The sequence below is a fragment of the Linepithema humile genome, chromosome 7 (genome assembly GCF_040581485.1).
Source record: "Linepithema humile isolate Giens D197 chromosome 7, Lhum_UNIL_v1.0, whole genome shotgun sequence".
NCBI classification, from domain to species: Eukaryota; Metazoa; Arthropoda; class Insecta; order Hymenoptera; family Formicidae; genus Linepithema; species Linepithema humile.
Genome location: NC_090134.1, coordinates 11,733,686 through 11,746,825, shown reverse-complemented (window position 1 = coordinate 11,746,825; position 13,140 = coordinate 11,733,686). Strand labels below are relative to the sequence as shown.

General features: G+C 29.7%; 1 long non-coding RNA gene across 1 annotated transcript in view; it reads left to right on the top strand.

Annotated features, from left to right (window-relative positions):
• Positions 1 to 13,140, top strand: part of LOC137001113 (uncharacterized) — a 55,563-nt gene that overhangs the window by 34,315 nt on the left and 8,108 nt on the right. The gene's annotated exons all lie outside the window — the stretch shown is intronic.

Sequence of the window (13,140 nt, the reverse complement as noted above, 5' to 3'; positions counted from 1 at the left end):
ATTTTTAAAATACTGAATCCGAATTTTTTAATTTTAAAAACAGTGTTTTAATAAATATTTGTTTAAATTCATGTTTCCAAACTTTTAAAAATAATAAATAGTGCACTTATAAAAAAAAAATATTTTTTTAGTACAATTTATTACATTTGAGGAAACATATGCTGGAATAAAGTTAATATATTCAATAACAAGAGAAAGAATATTTTATTTGGAACAAATAAGTTTTTAAACTTTTTAAACGCATTTTTTTACTAGTTCTTTTTCTTTTGTTTAAATGTTTTTCTGTATGTTGTTTCGTAAAAATTTTAATGATTGCATTCAGTAGAAAAAGTAGCTCAATAAGCGGTTAGTCATTATTACTTGTGATTGAAATAGTCTTGTAAATCTTTGATAGATTTAGGAAAATAAATCAATCAAAACAATATCAAATGAAATAAATCAAAAGCAATAATTATTAAGAGATAGAACTACTTTTTCTGTTCAAAATTTAAGTTAACATTTTCTCATTTTTATGTTCAAAATCAGTAAGTAGTAAAAAATAAAAGGTATAATTTAGTACATAATAACTATATTGTATGTAAGAGTATAAAGTCTAGTAAGACTTGTTTAGATATTTGGTAGGCGGTCGGAAAGAATAGAAGAGCAGTGGAGCTGTCGTGGGACAGGTAGCTAAGTAAGTGCTAGGTTGTGGTACGAGGGATCCCGAGTTCAAAACCCGGTCGGTTCCTTGGTTTTTCGACGCCTACAATTTTCAGAAGTGGGATTGAATCTGCTGGCCCAAGGAGGAAACAGTGCGATAGAATCTGCTGGCTCGAGGAAGGGACAGTTTAGATTATGTAGGGATAAATCTGTTGGCCCGAGGAAAGGGACAGTGTTAAGATTATCTAGGTACAGTGAGGAAGCCTTGACTGGTAGGGAGCCCGAAGTGTGGGGATGGACAATTTTATCAATATTATTATAAAATCACTAATTTATAAAAAATAAGATTTATATTTCAATAAATATTGACTATAATGTACAAAATAATTCTTACATTTAATGATTTTTTACTTAATAAAAAAAAGCATTTTCTTGAAATAAATATAATAAATATGATTGGAAAATTACTAATTAGTAAAAAATAAAAATTATGTTTCAATAATCATTGATTGTATTATACAAAATACTTGTTATAATTAATAAATATTATAATGGAATTATGTTCTTCAAATAAATACATGTATTTTCTTATTTAAAAAAAATGCGTTCACAGTTGTATGCAAATTAACGATTTACTAAAATTAAGGAAATTTTCTTTTTTTTTTAGTATATTTTTTTCTCAGTGTAGAAACAATAGAGAAGGACATTTTTAAAAGCTCTTTTCGACTCCTTTAAAATGCACTATTTTTTATTCTTGATCGTCGATATATAAAAAAAAAATTATTATTATTCATTACGCAGGGTGTCTACAAGGTGTTATACAGGGAAAAATTACATTTTCCTCCGGTATATGTGTAATGCACAGAGATGTGCAAAATGGGTGTCTGAACCTATTTGAAATAGAAAATGCAAAATAGTTGGAACTTTTACATTTAAAAATGCAAAATACGAAATAGGTTTTAGACATCCATTTAAAATAGGAAATGGAAAATAGGCATTTTAAAAATGGTTTTTCAAAATAAAAATAGTTTTTTTAAATATTTATATTATATTTATTTATATTAAATTCTTTTTTTTTATTATTTATATTTCTTACAACACTATTTCTTATAATTAAATTTTTATTTTTTAAATATAAAACTTGAGATTACAAAAGTTGTCTGTCTACATCGTTCCCTGTCTACAACGTCTACAGACGTTGAGTTCTTTTTCTTTTAAAATACATTACATAATAACATTTTAATTCTAATGCTCTTTAAAAATAGAATGCTTTTTGCGTGATGCTTTTAGAAGAACAAGTTTTTCAAAGAGGGAATCCTCCATTTTCTTTCTGTGAGGTCTCATAATTAATCCGCCATACGAGAAAAGGCGTTCTACTGGCGCTGAGCTTGGAAGACACGTATTATATTTGAGAAATATTGTTTTGATTGTTGGATAGGATTTCAACATTGAAAGTGACGTGTCTCCATCTCGGAAGTATTGAAGGGCCTCCAAATCTTCTGTTGTCTCGCTTGTGGATGATGAATCTGATGAGTCATCTTGAAACATGAAATATGATTCATCCTTTTTCTTTTTTTCTGTATTACTTTCTTTTTGATTATTTTCATTCTGTTTTACTTTTCTTATTTCCATTAAAAATAATGTTTTTACATGTTCTTTTTTTTCTTTCGGTATCCATTTCATTTTAAAAAAAGGATGAGCCACTGATGCCAAGATGGCATCATTTACTGTTGATTCAAAAAGCAAAAATTGCTTGAATCGCAGTTTTAAGTTTCTCTCTATTACTTCAATTAAATGCCCGCAATATTTAAGATTTTCCATTTTCTGTATTACGCAACAACTAAACAACGCGTACTTACATGCGCGTAGACTAGTGATGCAAGAATAGGAACGTGGTATTAGTGGCATCACTGTGTAGTACATATTATTGATATCTCGATTAATTTTAATTGCATTTGAAATAGAAAATGGGTAATCAAAACCATTTAAATGGAAATATAAAATAGTTTTTGAAAAAATATATTTCAAATGCAAAATGCAAAATAGGCATTTTGCATTTTGTATTTCCATTTTAAATGCATCTATTTCAAATAATGCACATCTCTGGTAATGCAGTATATGCGTAAATTTAATTTGTTATATTTCTGCAACCAGTGTTGTCCACCACATTTTTGGGGGGGATTTACTCAGAAAAATTTCCCCTACAACAGATTTCAGCGGCAAAAGAATCAATGATGTTACCTAATCTAAATAATTACCGAACATTTCTGCTCGTGAATCTTTAAACGCTTATAACTTTTTAACAAATTTTGGACATAGATTTATATAAACTTTTTTCACCTTAACTCCATTAACATACTGTATAAATTTGATCCCAACCTTTACGGCCACCCTGTATAAAGAGAAGTAACGATTTCTCAATAGTCTCAGTACTCTGACGACTTGCGGTCCTGACGACTAGTCTATTTCTTATTCTTCTAATACTTCTTTATTATCGGTGTCTTATTGTTATTTGCTCGTAGCTCAAAACCATAAAAAATTGTCGATATTTGAACTGTTATATACTATGTTATATACAATAACTATGCGAAAAAAATCATACAACAATTTTCCTGGAGTCATTTTAAAGGTCGAAGTCTCTACTTATTTTCACTTCCATGAGTTAATTTTCCTCGAAGATGCTTTTGTACTAGAAAGTGAGATGGGAATTAAAAAAACTTCGAAAATTTTGCAAATTTAAACGGCTCTATGGAGTAGGTCTTTTTTTTTTAATTTTCTGAAAACATATTTTATTAAAGAGAACCTTTTGTGTAAAATTGTTGTTTCCTTAGAGATTAATATCATTTCATAAAAATAGGGAACATTTTTCAAACGCACAAAAATGAACAATTTTTGATCCGCTGAAATTTAGAAAAAAAACTATTGCAGACAAAAAGTTAAAAAACATTTTAAAGCTTGAAGTTTGTACTTTTAAATACAAATTTTGTTTGAAAGTCGCGTAACTCGACCAAAAAATCATAGTAAAATTTAAAAGTACGCTTTTTGTAGATAAAATGTTCTAGTTTTTGGTACTTGTCATAAATGTTTAAAAAAAAAACTTTTTTCTCAACCTGTAACATGTTAAAAGTACATAATTTTAAAGAATAAAACAATATATTCTTTTTTCAAGCTCGGAAGCGTAAAGATAAAAAATTTTTAAAAACGACCTAAAATACATGAAAGTGCAATCTTCAAGCCTTAAAATGTTTTTAAAATTTTTTTCTGCGATTATTTTTCGCCGAGTTTCAACGATTTAAAAATTGTTCAATTTTGACTGTATAAAAAGTGTTCCGTATTTTTTTGTGTGAAGTAGTATGTACATATTTTTATTTCACATAGAAAAGAACTGATTAATGAATTAAAATATTGAAATATTTATATATTGCAAAAAATAATACACTTGTATTTATATGTATAATATACTCCTCAAAAAATTAAGGGATCACTTAACTTTGGTTAAAAAAAAATAATTTTCAAATTTCAAATACAGCTGTAACTTTATACTAAAAAGTCGTATCAACTTTTTCAAAAAAGCATTTCAAAGCTCGAAATCTTTACTTTCAAATGCATTTGGCCAAATTTAATTTTTTTAAATCTTAATTTTTAAACAAAAAAAGAACCCGACCAAATGAAAATTTTTTGCTTGTCTTTGCAAGCGTGCACGGCGTGCAAAAAAATCTGAACAAAGTTATATTACACGTATTCAAAAGCTTGAAACTTTAAAAATTGTGTAGTCGGCGATTGTTGTTCGATTCTTTGTTGTCATAATATTGAGGGTTAAAAGAAAAATGATCCTTTTTACTTTAAACCCTTGTATTTCCGTAACTAATCATCATACAACGTACGTTTTAAAAAATGCATTTTAAAGCTAAGACTTTGCTCCATCAAATACATTATTATTATTTGTGTCAAGTTGTTTTTATACACATATAAGTAAAAAATAATTGATAAGAATGCAATCGAATCCATTGGACCCGTCTGGCAGAGAGAGTTAATCATTTTCCATAATAGTTTTTTAGGTTTGAAGGTAAAAGCAGCATGTCGCTAATTTTTACCTCTTTCTCATTTAGCTTAAGAATATTGAAAACGACGATTTAAAAATAAAATAATAAATGTATTTAATGGAACAAAGTCTTAGGTTTTAAAATGCTTTTTTTAAACGTACGTTGTATGATGATTGGTTACGGAAATACAAGGGTTTAAAGTAAAAAGGATCATTTTTCTTTTAACCTTTAATATTACGACAACGAAGAATCGAACAACAATCGCCGACTACACAACTTTTAAAGTTTCAAGCTTTTGAATACGTGTAATATAACTTTGTTCAGATTTTTTTGCACGCCGTGCACGCTCGCAAAGACAAGCAAAAAATTTTTATTTTGTCGGGCTTTTTTTTGTTTATAAATTAAAATCAGAAAAAAATTAAATTCGGCAAAATGCATTTAAAAGTAGATATTTTGACCTTTAAATTACTTTTTTGAAAAGGTTAATAATTTTTTGTTACAAAGTCACAGCCGTTTGAAAATTGTCTTTCTTTCAACCAAAGTCAGGTGATTCCTTAATCTTTTTGAAGAATGTATATAATTTTAGATTAGAATTTTTGACATACCAAGCATAATTTGCATCTATATTAGATACACATTTTACGCATCCAATGCAAACAATTAGAACAATAACAAAGAGCCTCTTCCAATTTCTCAATAAACAAGTGCCTTTCACGAATTTTTCTTCCTGTCATGTCGACATGACAAAGGCATTTATGCACGCAAACGCGCCCGTATCTCGAGTAGTTGAGCTTTCATAGACTATCGTTAAAAATTGAACGGAAAGTATTTCCAGAGTACAAAATGCGTAAAAGTGCAAGATTGCCAAGAAAAATGTATAACAAATTGGTAGATGCCAATTATGACCACTCTCGCTCCGTCCACAAAGTTTTTTTCTGTAGTTTCCGGTCGATGACTCTGATTCGCTCGACACGCTCCTTGAACGTTCGCTTCCGGCTTTTGTAATCGGTACAATATATAGATAGCCAAGATATATAGAAATTCCATCACTGCAAATATAGGTGTAGTTCAGCCCCAATGCTGCTGGTTAAAATAATTGTTGTATTCTCTTGTATTTAGAAAAAGAATCACGTCATCACAGGCAACGCTTTATTTCCATTGTAAATATTTTTTAAATAATAATACAATATTAATAAATAAAATTAAAATTTGAAGGAACAAAAAGAGCCAACACCGGTTTTTCGTGCAAAAGAACATGTATCGAGATTATAAAAACATATAAAAACAAACGTTTCAGCCATCAGATCTTCCTCAGTGTCACAATAATAAATAAATTATATAATAAATATGCAATATATGATAGATATTATAAATAGTATTAATATTCAATTAATAAAAATATTTATACTTGTAAACAAATACATAAATTGTAAATTTTGCGTTGTATCAAGAGATGACGATATTTTTTAATAATATGGAGTGAATACTACAATTCACAATTCATATAGTGCATCGCTGCACGTAAGTCATTGCACGAAATATCTATATTGCGACCGGAACAAAAATACTTTCCCACGACAATGCTGGAAATTGAGCGGAAAATGCCTCTCGCTGTAACGGCCAGTCAGAGTACAAATGTCTATAAAGAAAGAGAATTGCGCAGGTGCACGATTTCTATAAATTTCTAATCAAGATCCGCATGGTTTATTAAAGATACGCTCTTTAACATTGTATCTTGTCTACATCCAAAAGATGAAAAAGACGCTACTTTTCTCATCGGATAATTAATTAAAAACTGATCTGTGTAATCAGTAATAAATTAAAACATTTTTTAAAGTCTTATTGAAAAAAACTCTCTAAAAGCTTAATAAATTAATCTTAATAGAATCTCTTATTTCCAATTTAAAATTAATATTTTTCTTAGTTCAGTAAGGTGATAAAGAATTTTGAGATTTTAAAATCTTTTTACAAAGATAATTATGTATTGTATGTTTCATTAAAGGTTAGAAAATTGCATTAAGTAACGATTTCTCTTGACATTTGCACTAAGAGCAAAATAGACTCCACATTAATTAAAGATTATGCGATTAAAAAGACAATCAGTGATTCTAAGACATATATATGTATATTCGGGGGCGTTGCAAAGTAGTACGCAATATACGCTCCAGCGTAGGGTGCAAAATTTGAAGGGGCACAAAAATTGTAATAAGCGCCATTAATCCAAAAACATAAAAATTAATCGCTCAGTCTGCGATAACCTGCCCCTACTCGGCTCAATGCAATTTGCTTGTAAAACTCTGTTTGACTGCGTGACAGCGAAAAACAGAAAATTACCTTTTTTTGCAGCCTCGGGCTGGAACGCGCGAGCGAATTCCAGCGTAGGGACGCTTAAGACAGTTGCAACAGTCCTGTGTATAATAGTTACTAGTTTTTCGTTAATTAATGGTAATACGTCAGAGTAGTTCGTATTCCTATATTTTAAAGTGACAATTATATTTGGCCAAATATTCGGAACGCAAAATCATTAATATTTATCAAATGATAAGCTTACCATCGCAGGAAAGCTGTTGAATGCGTATTGAATACACATTATGCGTGTCTACTTTTAGCCGAGGAAAGAATTCCATCGTAGGTGAAGGTCTACAATCTCGCTCCTATTTCAGATATGCCTTTTCTCTATCCGCACACAAATAACCGGTCTTCGCTCGGATTCATCCACGAGGTCAAATTGCTTCAAGTTTTCTTGTGCAATACGAACGAGAACATATCGCATGTCCTTTATATTGTATTATAAATACATGCATGGCCTCGTATAAATTAATAGTATATACCAATAATAATTTTATTTCACGTTTTCGTAACATTTTACAATGTTCCGAACAATGCAAATAAAAATTATTATTACACTTTCGTAGATCATTATAACAATGTCTATTAAACTGGTACAATTTGTGATGTATCGGTAAGTAAGTCAGCTGAGTTACCAATGCTACGGTATTCTAAGTATCGCGATAATTCGGCAATTATTTGTAAGAGTCAGTCACTACTGGGCCGTCACAACGTATTGACTCCGTAGTAAACACTCCTATGTTCGTGTATTGTGATAGTATAATAAAGCTTAATTAGTACAACGTTAACCGGTGTGTATTAGTTAATAGGCTAATACATAACAATTTTGGCGACGAGGTAACAACAAACGCATAGTGCAAATAAAACAATTCTAAGATAAAATTGAACGAAAAATTCTTGGAATTGGAACAGATATAGTGAATTGGAACGGATAAAAGTGCATTGGTTAAGTAAATGTCCGATCAAAAAAAAAAGGTACCAAGCAGAAATACTGCGGGTACGAAAACGGCGTGGATCTATATACATATAATTTTAAATGTAACAATTGTTACATTTAAATCTTTATATTTTAACAACAGTTTTCAATAAGTATAAAAAAGTTGTAATTTAAACATAATTTTATAATAATTTCAGATTACATTTCTACAATCGAAAATTGCAGTCTTTATCAGGTGCAAAAAGTTAGTCAAGAATTGGTTGCGGCACGCAGGAGATCGCTTCAGTTATTTATTAAAAAAGACATAATATAAAGCGATATAAGTAGTGATATAAATATATATTTTTATAAGTGTTACAAATATACATATGTATATTTAGATTTTATATTTCAACATGTCTTGATATAGTTTATATAAGAAATATTATGTAAAAGTTATGTGTAAAAGTATTATGTAAAGAAATATTAATAATAAAATATTAAAATGTAACAAATTTAGAAATATTCTATTGTAAAATAATTACTCAAGTAGCAAATGATCATATTATATAATATTATATAATAACCAATTATGACGATAAAAAAACATCAAATGACGATCATTTGCTACTTGAGTATAAAATCATTATTTTAATAAATTTGTCTTAAGAGCATCTTAAGTCTCACAGTCGTCTTATAAGACAAATCAAGAGACATCTCGAAGACGTTTCTAAAAAGTCGAAAATTGTTGCATAAGACATCTCATAGACGTTTTAAATACGTCTCTCTGACAGTTTTGTAAAACGTCTGAGTGATTTTAAGACGATTTTCAGTCGAACATAAGACGACATAATGTTGTGTGAGTTTTTTCGTGGCTTTTTTCAGCGGCTGTCTTCTACTAAACCGGTCCGGAAAAAATTCTAGAACAGTCATTTCTGACGCAAAATTATTTGAACTTTCAGAATCTGTCTTCAGAATTTTTCCAAAATGCGATCCAAAAAAGTTACGTGTATTTATTTAAAAAAAAAAATTTTTTTCACTCCAACATTTTTTTCAATCAATATTTTCGCATCGAAATCGGATGAGGATATCTCTGGGAAGTGAAAATCTTGCGTCCATGGACCCTAAGCTTCAAAATGTATGGGTGAGTATTCTGAAATTTAAGATGGCGACGTCTAATATGGCGGTCCAAAGCCATAAATTTGACGCTTTTTTCGATTATTCCGAGCACAATTTCTTTTGATAAATTCCCAATAAAAATGGGTCTACTGAAGTTTTTTGGGCTGCTGATTACAAATCTCTTATCAGATTTCCCGAATTCAAGATGGCAGATCCAACATTGCAGATAAAAATTCTCAAAATTGTTCAATTTTTATAAAAATTTATATATGGGGGTTTTTTGAATCGCTGATTATACGAATCTGTTATCAGATTTCCCGAATTCAAGATGGCGGACAAAAATTCTCAAAATGGTTCAATTTTTATAAAAATTTGTATATAGGGTTTTTTAAATCGCTGATTACGAATCTGTTATGAGATTTCCCAAATTCAAGATGGCGGATCCAACATGGCGGACAAAAATTCTCAAAATGGTTTTATTTTTATACAAATTTGTATATAGGGGTTTTTTGGGTCGCTGATTACGAATCTGTTATTATTTTTTTTTGATTCAAGATGGCGGATCTAACATGGCGGACGGAAATTCGCAAAATTTTTTAATTTTTATAAAAATTTGTATATAGGGAGTTTTTCGGTCGCTGACATTTTTTTTTTTACTTGGAATAACTCAGCGATTTTTATGTGTCTATACTAGATATCAAGATAAATGTATATTCTATATAAAAAAATAAACACAGAATACGTTTTTTAATCAAAAAAGCTCAAAATATTTTGCCGTTGCTCGGTTCTCACCACTTCGAGGTGAACGTAAAATAGAGAGCCTTTTTTTGTATTTTTTTTAAATTTTTTTTGTGATTAATAGATTTTTTGTTTTTTTTAGTTTTATTTTATTTTTTGGTATATCTCAATATTATTAATACAGAAATAATAAGAAAGATATATTAACACAGAAATAATAAAAAAACGACAAAGAATTCGACGGAATAGACTGGTTCCATACTAATGAAAAAAAAGATACATCCACGTGTCATGTATAGTGTACATGTAGTATACATGTAGCGATATACTTTGTATAGTGATACAATATAAAGTGATATTATTTACTTTGTAAGTATAGTGTAAATTTTTCACGGAAGAGAAATAGAATTACGGAATAATCTTTGTTGCTAAATATTTTTATCGAAAGGTATCGATACTGTTTGTTGTAATCGGGTAAAATTCAGCAATGCACAATATATAAATTTCTTCAATTTTGTTGACACGTAGATGTATCTTTTTTCTCTTATTAGTATGGAACCAGTCTATTCTGTCGAATTCTTTGTCGTTTTTTTATTATTTCTGTGTTGATATATCTTTCTTATTATTTCTGTATTAATAATATCAAGATATTCCAAAAAATAAAATAAAACAAAAAAAAACAAAAACTCTAATTACAAAAAAAAATTTTTTTTAAATACAAAAAAAGGCTCTCTATTTTACGTTCACCTCCAAGTAGTGAGAACCGGGCAACGGCAAAATATTTTGACGGCTAAGGAACGTATTCTGTGTTTATTTTTTCACATAGAATATACATTTATTTTGATATCTAGTATAGACTAATAAAAATCGCTGAGTTATTTCAAGTAAAAAAAAGAATGTCAGTGACCGAAAAACCCCCTGTATACAAATTTTTATAAAAATTGAAGAATTATGCGAATTTCCGTCCGCCATGTTGGATCTGCCATCTTAAATTCGGAAAAAAGATAACAGATTCGTAATCATGATCCAAAAAATCCCTAATACAAATTTGTGTAAAAATTAAACCATTTTAAGAATTTTCGTCCGTCATGTTGGATCCGTTATCTTGAATTCGGAAAATCTGATAACAGATTCGTAATCAGCAATTCAAAAAATCCCTATATACAAATTTTTATAAAAATTGAACAATTTTGAGAATTTTCGTCCGCCATGTTAGATCCGCCATCTTGAACTCGGAAAATCTGATAAGAGATTTGTAATCAGCGACCCAAAAAATTTCAGTAGACTCATTTTTATTAGGAATTCATCAAAAGAAATTGTTGTGCTCGGAATAATAAAAAAAGCGTCAAATTTATGGCTTTGGACCGCCATATTGGACGTCGCCATCTTAAATTTCAAAATACTCACTCATACATTTTGAAGCTTAGGGACTATGGACGCAAGATTTTCACTTCCCAGAGATATCCTCACCCGATTTCGATGCGAAAATATCGATTAAGAAAAATATTGGAATTAAAAAAATCCTTTTTTTTTTTAATAAACACACGTAACTTTTTCGGATCGCATTTTGGAAAAATTCTGAAAATAGATTCTGAAAGTTCAAATAATTTTACGTCAGAAATGATTGTTCTGGAATTTTGTTCGAACCGGTTTAGTAGAAAAGACAGTCGAAAAAAGCCACGAAAAAACGTCCTTTCGGGACTTAATGGGTTAAGTAACTTATTTAAATCTTTTCATTTCACAATATGAATATCTTAAAGTAAATATTATATACGAATTATATTATATATATTCGAACAGCAGTATAGCTGGAGAAGCTATCATAATTATTTGTGTGCAGGATATTGGCGTGAACTTTGAATTATTAAAATTGTGACTATAATTAATAACAGACAAAAAATACAAATGTTTGAACGCATTTGATTTAACTATAGATTTTTTTACTTTTTGCTGTTAAGTTAATAAAAAAATAAGGCATATTAATTAAATTTCGGGGGGGGGGGATTAACCGGCAAACCCCCCCCCCCTCCATGGGTGCGCCACTCAACACATTACTCAAATAGCTGCTCACAAAGGACATCGTAACGTTAAGGGGAGGAAGAAGCCCCCTCCCAGGGCTTCCTCCTCCTTCCCCTCCATAACTGGAAAAGACTTGGGGGGGGGATGGTGACGTTGTCCCCCCCCCTTTCCTCCTGTAAGGGGTTCCACAGGGGGGGCTGGCCCTCCCCCCTTCATTTCAAATTGACGAGGAAGTAATGATCGATGATTTTAGCGTACAGAATAAGAAACGTCGATGAGGAAAAATAATAAAGCAATTATCGTCTGTAACTTTTAAGATCAAAATTTCTCCTAATTGTACTTGGAAGCAACATATAGATCAAATAATCAGATTTAGCGGAAGCGATAAAATAAAAAATGTAAAAGATAAAGAAAACATTGTAATCAAAAAACAACCGTGTTTGCGTCGCTCTACGAGACTAAACGTAAAAATAAATAAGTCGTAAAAGGGAGGAAATTATGATGTATCGATAAGTAAGTCAGCTGAGTTACCGATGCTACGGTATTCTAACAACGCGATAATTCGGCAATCGTTTATAAGAGTCAGTTACCACTGGGCCGTCACAGGATATTGATTCCGTAATAAATATTCTTATGTTCGTGTATTGTGATGGTATAATAGAAGCATAATAATAGAAGCATAAACAGAAGCATATAATAGAAGCATAAATAAAAGTACAGCGTTAACCGGTGTGTATTAGTTAATAGGCTTATACATAAACAACCATTTTAGCATAATTGAATAAAATATATACCAACATTTAGTGTTATTTTATTATTAAATTGTTATTATATTTTCGATTTTGTTGCTCCATCCATTAAAAAATGATTGTGTTAGTTTAAATTTTAAATTAGCACAAAAAAATGAAAAAAATAAACAAATATACATTTTGTTAGCGCTATTTTGTTGCCAATTAGTTGCTCTATTCTCAAATTTGTTGTTCCATTCCTTTTCTGGGAAAATCTACTCCAAATCATCACATCAACGTAACAGTTTAAAATTATTATATTTAATTTTATTAAATATCTTAATAATTGTGTCTCTAATTTTGTTGCTACACATTTCTCTTAATTCTCATTTTATTATTTTACCTGGCAAAATTACTCCTAGCTACCATGTAATACAACAATTAAAAATTTTATTTTTATTCAAATTTCATTTCAAATTAGATTGTGCTCTTTTGATTTTGTTGCTTTATATTTCTTCCTTTTGATTTTGTTGCTGCACCCTGAAGCTCAGAAAGTCATTTCTAGATTTTACACATCAATAAAACACTT